General features: G+C 41.1%; 1 protein-coding gene and 6 non-coding genes across 7 annotated transcripts in view; 4 read left to right on the forward strand and 3 right to left on the reverse strand.

Annotated features, from left to right (window-relative positions):
• Positions 1–9,495, reverse strand: part of eed (embryonic ectoderm development) — a 296,858-nt gene that overhangs the window by 251,066 nt on the left and 36,297 nt on the right. The window lies entirely within an intron of this gene.
• Positions 773–846, forward strand: trnai-aau (transfer RNA isoleucine (anticodon AAU)). The gene has a single exon. It is a non-coding gene; the product is annotated as a tRNA-Ile (tRNA).
• Positions 1,121–1,193, forward strand: trnar-ucg (transfer RNA arginine (anticodon UCG)). Its single transcript has one exon. It is a non-coding gene; the product is annotated as a tRNA-Arg (tRNA).
• On the reverse strand, positions 1,542–1,614 carry trnaa-ugc (transfer RNA alanine (anticodon UGC)). The gene has a single exon. It is a non-coding gene; the product is annotated as a tRNA-Ala (tRNA).
• On the forward strand, positions 1,743–1,816 carry trnai-aau (transfer RNA isoleucine (anticodon AAU)). The gene has a single exon. It is a non-coding gene; the product is annotated as a tRNA-Ile (tRNA).
• On the forward strand, positions 2,091–2,163 carry trnar-ucg (transfer RNA arginine (anticodon UCG)). Its single transcript has one exon. It is a non-coding gene; the product is annotated as a tRNA-Arg (tRNA).
• trnaa-ugc (transfer RNA alanine (anticodon UGC)) lies at positions 2,499–2,571 on the reverse strand. Its single transcript has one exon. It is a non-coding gene; the product is annotated as a tRNA-Ala (tRNA).

The raw sequence follows: 9,495 nt of genomic DNA on the forward strand, positions 1-9,495 counted from the left end.
TTTTCTGCAGGGCCAAAATTAGCAACTGTACCGTTGGATGAAACACGTCTGCCCTGCTGCCTAAAGTTTTTCTTGACTCTGCCTTGTAAGCAATGCAATTTAATGTGGCCCAGTGGAAAATAAAATGCTTGCTTAAGAAGACCACGTGGCCTAAAGGATAAGGCGTCTGACTTCGTATCAGAAGATTGAGGGTTCGACTCTCTTCGTGGTTGGCCTGCACCTTTGGAAGCTGTTATCCAGGTGAGCAGCAGTAGTTGTGGCTTACAGTGGGTCTTGAAAGTCTTCAGCATTCCCGTGGAAATAGGAGTCACATTGCATGCGTTGCTTCCAAGTGCTCAAATGAAATCCGTTGACATTTTTCAACCCGTAAAACTTCAGACAACAGTCAAGTGGCACATTGTAATGCAATTGTGAGTTGCTTCTCACAAGGCTCTGTTTCAGCTTGTTTGCTGTCAAATTAAGGAGCATCCTAAGTACTAACACCTCCACAATTTGAACCGAACAATTGCGGGAGCTAGGGTTCCAATGGCAACCTGTCAAATTGCTTTTAGATTCAAAGAAACACTGGTTTTGGAGAATGCAGGCATCTATCCCGCTGCCTAAAGCATGCAAAGCGAGCACTCTACCATTTGAGCTAATTCCCCTGGCAAGCAACACAGCTGGATGGAGGACACAAAGTGGCTGCACCTCTAAGGCTATACTTTTATCTGGCAGATTATGTTTTATCAATTTGGCTCTGGAATAGAGTTTGCTAGAAAAAACACCAGCGGCAGGCCGGTTAGCTCAGCTGGTTAGAGCGTGGTGCTAATAACGCCAAGGTCGCGGGTTCGACCCCCGTACTGGCCAGCAATAACTCTTTATCAAGGGCACGTGCACGTCGCTATCTTCTGGTGCAAGCAGCAGATCAAAATAAAGTTGACACCATCCGTACCCTTATTGCAGCGAGCATGGTCTTCAAAAGTCCAGTCTCATCAAAGACCCTTTTCTGCAGGGCCAAAATTAGCAACTGCACCGTTGGATGAAACACGTCTGCCCTGCTGCCTAAAATTTTTCATGACTCTGCCTTGTAAGCAATGCAATTTAATGTGGCCCAGTGGAAAATGAAATGTTCGCTTAAGAAGACCACGTGGCCTAAAGGATAAGGCGTCTGACTTCGGATCAGAAGATTGAGGGTTCGACTCCCTTCGTGGTCGACCTGCACCTTTGGAAGCTGTTATCCAGGTGAGCAGCAGTAGTTGGCTTACAGTGGGTCTTGAAAGTCTTCAGCATTCCCGTGGAAATAGGAGTCAAATTGCATGCAGTGCTCAAATGAAATCCGCTGATTTTTTTCAACCCGTAAAACTTCAGACAACAGTCAAGTGGCACATTGTAATGCAATTGTAAGTCGCTTCTCACAAGGCTTTGTTTCAGCGTGTTTGCTGCGAAATTAAGGAGCATCCTAAGTAGTAGCACCTCCACAATTTGAACAGAACAATTGCAGGAGCTAGAGTTCCAATGGCAACCTGTCAAATTGCTTTTGGATTCAAAGGAAACACTGGTTTTGGAGAATGCGGGCATCGATCCCGCTGCCTCTCGCATGCAAAGCGAGCGCTCTACCATTTGAGCTAATTCCCCTGGCAAGCAACACAGCTGGATGGAGGACACAAAGTGGCTGCACCTCTAAGGCTATACTTTTATCTGGCAGATTATGTTTTCTCAATTTGGCTCTGGAATAGAGCTTGCTAGAAAACACACCAGCGGCAGGCCGGTTAGCTCAGCTGGTTAGAGCGTGGTGCTAATAACGCCAAGGTCGCGGGTTCGACCCCCGTACTGGCCAGCAGTAACTCTTTATCAAGGGCACGTGTACCTCGCTATCTTCTGGTGCAAGCAGCAGATCAAAATAAAGTTGACACCATCCGTCCCCTTATTGCAGCGAGCATGGTCTTCAAAAGTCCAGTCTCATCAAAGACCCTTTTCTGCAGGGCCAAAATTAGCAACTGCACCGTTGGATCAAACACGTCTGCCCTGCTGCCGAAAGTTTTTCATGACTCTGCCTTGTGAGCAATGCAATTTAATGTGGCCCAGTGGAAAATAAAATGTTCGCTTAAGAAGACCACGTGGCCTAAAGGATAAGGCGTCTGACTTCGGATCAGAAGATTGAGGGTTCGACTCCCTTCGTGGTTGACCTGCACCTTTGGAAGCTGTTATCCAGGTGAGCAGCAGTAGTTGGCTTACAGTGGGTCTTGAAAGTCTTCAGCATTCCCGTGGAAATAGGAGTCAAATTGCATGCATTGCTTCCAAGTGCTCAAATGAAATCCACTGATTTTTTGTGTCAAGTGACACATTGTAATGCAATTGTGAGTTGCTTCTCACAAGGCTCTGTTTCAGCGTATTTGCTGCCAAATTAAGGAGCATCCTAAGTAGTAGCACCTCCACAATTTGAACAGAACAATTGCGGGAGTTAGAGTTCCAATGGCAACCTGTCAAATTGCTTTTGGATTCAAAGGAAACACTGGCTTTGGAGAATGCGGGCATCGATCCCGCTGCCTCTCGCATGCAAAGCGAGCGCTCTACCATTTGAGCTAATTCCCCTGGCAAGCAACACAGCTGGATGGAGGACACAAAGTGGCTGCACCTCTAAGGCTATACTTTTATCTGGCAGATTATGTTTTCTCAATTTGGCGCTGGAATAGAGTTTCCTAGAAAACACACAAGCAGCAGTCCGGTTAGCTCAGCTGGTTAGAGCGTGGTGCTAATAACGCCAAGGTCGCGGGTTCGAGTTTGTGTTTGTGTTTTAAACATACAGTATAACAACACCAAGAATCAAGAAAGTAATGTACAGTGCCTTATATATGGAGATGAATACACAAAATCTGTGTTAATTTATATTCTTTTCTCCTTCCCAAAAGTGTTCTCAGTTCCACCCTTGCTTTCCCTGTCTTGTTGAATATTCAGACTATTAATCATGCACTTACGGAGTATAAAATTGTTAATAGGATTGATATATTAAGTAATACATTAACACAAATAAAATGCATTGTCATACCCTAATAAGTGTTATCATTACTAGTAAGGATGATGGAATACATGCAATTATATTATCTGCAATCCTTTGATAATATTTTAAGAAAAAAAAAAGATACATTTATGAGTGGCTGGTAATTATTAAATCTACTGGCCACATTGGTGAGCAAGACAAAAACTATCTATCTATCTATCTATCTATCTGTCTATCTATCTGTCTATCTATCTATCTATCTATCTATCTATCTATCTATCTATCTATCTGTCTATCTATCTATCTATCTGTCTGTCTGTGTCTATCCATCAATCAATTACTGTAATGCATTTACAAAAAACTGCATTTCAACAAATGTGTCTCCATCACACTGATTCCTTACCATTCAAGGATATAGCCGACAACATTAAGCACTCACACAGACACACACACACACACACCAACACACCACACACGCCTCACCTTTATCGGTCAGAGCTGATGCGTGACGCTGCACCTTCACGGATCACTGTTCAAGCTTCAAACATCTGCAATAGAGACAGAGGGGTGTATAATTATATTGGGTTGCCCTTAAGTCGTGACCTGTCTGTCTCTTTCACTTTCTCTTACTTCCTGTCTCTTTCTCTCAGTACAATTCAGTTGAAACCTGATTTATTGGCATTACTGTTAAAAAAAATAACAATATTGCCAAAGCCGTTTACAATAAATTGCAGTATATGACAATTATATCAAAATAATAGAGAAAAGATTAGGCTACTAATTTTGGCATACCGTAATAATCCAGTTGCTATACAAAACATAAACAGTTAATTGATTGGTGAATAAGTGAATATCTGACACTGTTACTCTCCCTCAGGCTATGACAAGCTGATAGCGAAGCCAGCAGTGTTTCCCTCTCCCAGGGGTATTTAAATTTTCTCCTCTTCTCTCAATAGTGAGAAACAGGTGATTTTCTATTAAATTTAAACATGTAAAGCACGTAGCATTGAACTGGAGCATATCTATCATCCAGTTTTCACCACAAATGAGAAATCTCAACCCCACCTTTCGTACAGGGACCACGTTTCGCCAGAGTTAGCTGGTAGAGAGTAGGTATCATCTTGTTGTGTTCTTAAATTGCCAGATTAGTAAGAAAACACATGACCTTAAAGAACTACCGCAATGTTTTTGGGAGTTTGGGGGGGGGGGGGGATTGGCACCAAAATCATCTCTTTGTCTCCGGTATATCGCTTTGTCTGGTGCACATGCATACAGTATGTTAAGTAGGCTAATCCAAAGTTGCTATTGCTTTTTATTCTATTGCCTGTAGATTCATGACTTCTAAAAAAACAAATCTCAAACTTCATCAGTAGTGAAGTTCATTACAAAATTACAAATCTTTAGCTGTCTGGCTACCTTCGCTCACTTCCTGAGTAAACAAACCAAGTCACACTCCAAGTCTCACAGGAAGAGAGATCTTCTGCCATTGAAGGTAGTTCCAAAAAATGCATTCTTTTTTGTCTATTTTACCAATCCCCTAAACAGCCCTGGCCCGTTAGAGTTAGAGAGCCTTAGAGTTAATATGAGTTCTCATTCTCTCACTTTAATGCTATTCACTGCCGGATACTTAACATACTGTATGCTAATGCGTTAGCATGCCCACAGGACAGAGCTATCTACCAGAGACACAGAGATGATTTTTTGGTGCCAATATTGGTTTGGTGACCAATGGGCAAAACTCCCAAAAAGTTGGTGTAGTCCGTTAAGAAGTTTATTAGGGTCTACTACTAGTCTAGTACTAGTCTAATGCATGTACCAGGTAAGTAAACCCCATCATGAATAGGCATTTCTGTCCTTTGAGGTTGTGAGATAGATTTTTTTACATTACATTTTAGCCAGTGAGCTGATGCATTCATTCAGAGCGGCTTACAATGAGTGAGCGGGTAGGAGTTCAATGTCAAACACTTTGTCTGTTGTGCTGCATTCATCTTTCAAACATTTGACACTCCCCTCACACACACACACACACACACACACACACACACATACGATGACACGTGAAAAAACAAACAAAACATTGCAATGAATACAAACTCCTGTTGTTAGGATATTCTTAACACATAATATCTCTTGGTGACAATTTCCTCTCCTCGAGATGCACAAGAAGCGCATGCTAATGTCGGCATTAAATTGAGACAAGCACTCACTATGAGGGGCTTTTCAATTTCGGGGTTGTGTGTGTGTGTGAGAGAGAGAGAGAGAGAGAGAGAGAGAGAGAATCTGTCTCCACACATTTCTTGGCAGAGCAGATGTTGCATCTGTCTTTCAATTCAGGATGCATTCTCTTAAGCTATGCAGCATTTCAGTTTTTTTTTGAATGTGCGTGAGAAAGAGACAAGGGAAAGAGAGAGAGCAAAAAACGCGCGTGCACATGTTCAAGACAAAAAGTTTCTGCTAGAGTTCTCAGTGAGGGGTCTTTCACTTGAGGAGACAGTCTTAAAGATATGCAGCGTTTGAGTTTGTGTGTGAGATAGTGAAAGGGAGAGAGTGAGAGAGAGAGAGAGAGAGAGAGAGAAAAAGGACTAGTCACTACATATTGTGTTGCATAAGGTATATTGCATGAACCTGTAACAAAAAGTTGTGAGGTCTGGTAGAGTTCTCTGTGAGGGGTCTTTCAATTTAGGATTCATTCTTAAAGATATGCAGCGTTTGAGTTTGTGTGTGAGATAGCCGCAGACAGCGAAAGGGAGGGACAGAGCGAGAGAGCAAGAGAGAGGAAGAGAGAGAGAGAGAATCATTCACTACCACTGTGTTGCACAGGGGATGTTGTATGAACCGGCAACAAAAAGTTGTCAGAGTTCTGCCAGAGCTCGCTGTGAGGCGCCGTTCAATTCAAGATGCATTTTCAAATATATGCAGTGTTTGAGATTGTGTGTGTGTGTGTGTGTGTGTGTGTGTGTGAGTGAGTGAGAGAGAGAGAGAGAGTTAGGGAGAGACAGATAACAACAGAAAATGTCAAAATTCTGCCAGCGCTCTCTGACAGCTCTTTTGATTCAGGATGCATTCTCAGAGATATATGGTGTTTAGGTTTGATTGTGTATGTGTGTGTGTGTGTGTGTGTTTGACAAGGAGAGAGAGAGAGCGAGAGAGAGATAAAGAGAACGACTGAGTGCCTATACAATGCGTCACACCAGCAGTGTTGTGTGAACCTGAAACTAAACATTGTCAGAGTTCTGCCATCCAGTTTTGACCAGCGGTGATTGCGTGTCAGCTCCAGTCAACCTTGTTTTCCACAGATACTAGAGGTAACTAGCATGTAACAAGCTCTGGCAGTCGAGTCTGAAATGAGGAAGCACGTAGATGCTAACTTTATAAAACAAGCTGAGGAAAGACATGCATTGTTTGGTCAGTTTGGTGAGATTTAATCAAGGTTCGAATTGAGTCCCAAGCGTGTGTGGTGGTGGTGGTGGGGGGGGGGGAGGGGGTTTGCAAAGAACTGTTCAATTGAGATTTTCAGCACGAAGAAGATACATAACCACAGAGGAAGACTTGAACTAGCTGGTGCCCTCAGCAACCCGTTATAACCAGTGGCCGGGGAAGTCATTTATCAAAGAGGGAGCTGCTGCATCCCTGGAACTGGGAGAAAGAAGAGGAGGGCAGCACACAACAAAGAGTTTGATTGTGTCTGTAAAGGAAAAATAAAAGACAACTATATCACAGATAATTGTACTTTTGCGGTGTGAAATGCTTAATTCCTAAGGGTTGACTGTTTTTCTCCTCCGTTGCACTTGAATCGGAGGACTGTCTTTGCAAAGTGGCCAGAAAACCTTCATCCAGGAGGTTCCAAGTTCCCAGCAGCGTGTCACGTGTCCAAATGTTTAAATAAACTGACATTACTGTGCTACTGCTGGGACTGCTATAGGTTTGCTCCTCCTCCTCTTGCAAACCATAAGGCAAGAAAAACACTGCCCTCTTCTGGGCTCCTTTCATTATGACAAGGTAAGAAAATCAATGCACTGGCAAGAAATAATGTTTTACCATGTTGCAGCTTTACAGATAATTGCTCATTTCGACATTGCAGTCTCATCATACATTGCAGTGTATGGTGTATATCAGCGGTTCTCAACGTGGGGTCCGGGGACCACCAGGGGTCCTTGAGGGGGTTCCAGGGGGTCTCCAGCAAATTGATGAATTGTTAAACTTCACCGTTATTTCATGTACAAGAATTAGAGAATGTAGAAGAATGACTATTTTGCTATATCTCTACCCACAATACATATAGTCATGGAATTCTGGACAAAATCATATCTAACAATAAAAATATTCTCAGATTTGGGTCTGCGAGACAAAATCTCATCAAATGGGGGTCCTTGATATGAAAAAGGTTGAGAATCACTGGTATATATGATGTAGTATATGATGTATGTAGTATGTATATGATGTAGTATGTATATGATGTAGTATATGATGTATGTACAACAAACTGTTGTTAAAGGGTCTTAAATTGTATTTTTACAAAGGTGCCATAAGGAAATGTCTTACATAGCTGTAAATGTAGTAAATAAGAGCAGATTATTCAGCTTCTTCTTCTGAATTTGATATCTTTCAGACTCCCAAACAGCTCAGAAGAAAGCTTAACTTGACTTGACCCTATTTGACTTCTTGTCTTGTTTTCTTGGGATTTGCATGTTCATGTTGAAAAGCCCTTTAGGGATCTTCAGAGTCAAGGGCATGGACAACACAATTTGACAAATGTGTTTTTTCTCAAGATATGCTCTAAATAAATAAATAAATAAATACACAAACCTACCACCTATCGTCTCATCGGCCATTGGAGGACATTATCCAAGGGAACCTGAAGGTCTTTACATTATTCTGAAATCACCAGACTGCCTCTGGATATTTTGGCCGGCCTAAAAATGCACTCAGCTGCAGGTTAGCAAGTCATCTTCGGTGTACCGGCCTAAAACCTGGCACCATTACAAATGCATAGCTGAGCAAGCAAAGGATTCCTCAGGGTGTTGTGGGCCCATATAACAATGCTATAAAGTACATTTTCACACTCTATTAAGTTTAAGTTTAAATGCATTTTCACACTGGTATAGAAGCAGAGGGATGAAATAAAACACAATGAGAGAAGATGATGAAATGACACTGAAAGAGGAGATGCAATCGATAATCTGTGCAGGTGAGATGAAAAAAAAAAAAAACACCAAGAGGCATAGAACAATATCTCTATTCAAAACTAAAAACACAACAAACAAAAAACAATCGAGATGACATGCTAACGCAGAACTCTGCTGGATGTGGCAACAGAGGCAACACAGCTGAAATAATAGAACAACAAGATCGGTAAAATCATGAGGGAAATAAAAGTAAATTACACTGCCTCTAATGGAAGTTTGATCACGCATCACTCCCAGGACTCCAGTTGATGAAACTGATGAAACTATGGAAATTAGCAAGTTTTCAAAAGCTTTTATTAGTGCAGAGGGCGCATTAAGGCCAAAATGTAATAATCTTAATATTGCTTCTGTTGTGTCACACTCACAATCTCACAGGCCTCTTGATTTAGGAGTCAGTAATAATGGTTTTACATGTGTACATGATCTTTAAGTAGTGGGATAGAAAGTTGTTGAATAATAGGTATGAGCCAATTTCTTGCATATTAACATAGAGAACAAAAACTCATTTATAAAACAAATTTATATGTATCCATGTTATATATTTCTATCCTTCACTTGCTATTTAAACATCAATAGGCTTACGTTTGTGTTTAACATAAGACTATTTTTCGTTTTCTTTTTGTTAAATATGTCTGATCCTTTTCTTTCTCCTTTGTGATTTATGTAAAGTGGCTGCCTGTCCACTTTCACTGAGATACCTCTGATGAAGGGAGCTTTGCTGAAACATGCAGGGCAGCTTTAGAAAGGCTAATAGATTTTATGCATAGGAGTGTCTTGGCTCACTCCTCTTTTAAAAAAACAAAAAAACAAAGAAAAACACAGTATGACATATGGATAACCTCTGATTAATTGTGAATAGAATCTCAGTCTGCAATTGGAAAGGTTTGGACGGCAGATTTGTGTTGGAAAAAGCTGAATCACTATTTTAAAGTCCACTCTGTTTCCTCAGTTGTCTTCTTTAGCAGAACAGAATCAGCAAAAATGAAAAAAAAAAAAAAAGGCCTTTTTGGTTGTTGTTGAGTTAAATTTAAACTTTAACAGCCTTGGTCCGCTCTGTATCGGCAATAAGAGAAACACAGAGCTTCTTTCTTTTTTTATTTTAGTTGATTATAGAAAGAAAATAGTCATGAAAACAAAATCTGAATCACCTGTCGGTTTGTGTGCCTTCCATCACTAGTTTAGAGATCATCTTCTGATTTGAACATAAGACAATCTTCCTGGATGCGCTTATTATTCAGCACAAAAAAAATGTGAAACTGTGTTTTTTTCTGGTTAAGTGAACCACATGGAGGAAGTCATTTCTTTAATCTCCTCTCTCTCCTTTTCATCACT

The sequence above is a fragment of the Centroberyx gerrardi genome, chromosome 21, assembly GCF_048128805.1.
Source record: "Centroberyx gerrardi isolate f3 chromosome 21, fCenGer3.hap1.cur.20231027, whole genome shotgun sequence".
In the NCBI taxonomy this organism is placed as follows: domain Eukaryota; kingdom Metazoa; phylum Chordata; class Actinopteri; order Beryciformes; family Berycidae; genus Centroberyx; species Centroberyx gerrardi.